This window comes from Acanthisitta chloris, unplaced genomic scaffold (genome assembly GCF_000695815.1).
Source record: "Acanthisitta chloris isolate BGI_N310 unplaced genomic scaffold, ASM69581v1 scaffold38273, whole genome shotgun sequence".
Taxonomy (NCBI): Eukaryota; Metazoa; Chordata; class Aves; order Passeriformes; family Acanthisittidae; genus Acanthisitta; species Acanthisitta chloris.
Genome location: NW_008663892.1, coordinates 1,026 through 1,242, shown reverse-complemented (window position 1 = coordinate 1,242; position 217 = coordinate 1,026). Strand labels below are relative to the sequence as shown.

At 55.3% G+C, this 217-nt stretch overlaps 1 protein-coding gene across 1 annotated transcript in view; it reads right to left on the bottom strand.

Moving 5' to 3' along the window:
• LOC103798847 overlaps positions 1–217 on the bottom strand; it is a gene marked incomplete at its 5' end in the record, with an annotated part of 2,948 nt that overhangs the window by 1,739 nt on the left and 992 nt on the right. The window lies entirely within an intron of this gene.

Genomic DNA, 217 nt, shown 5'->3' with positions numbered 1-217 from the left:
ATGTGGTGGGTCCGGTAGGAGCTGCGGATGAAGGTGCCGGTCCCCAAATCCTGGTGGCACAGGGACCCCCACACTTTGGCACTGTAGGGAGAGAGATGCAGAGGCATCGAGTGGGGTCCTTGGGCTCTGCTGGTCCCCCCATGCCAACCATCCCAAAGGGACCCTTTCTTCTGCAAACTACAGCAAACTCCCAATTTAAGAACAAAAATGCTTTTTG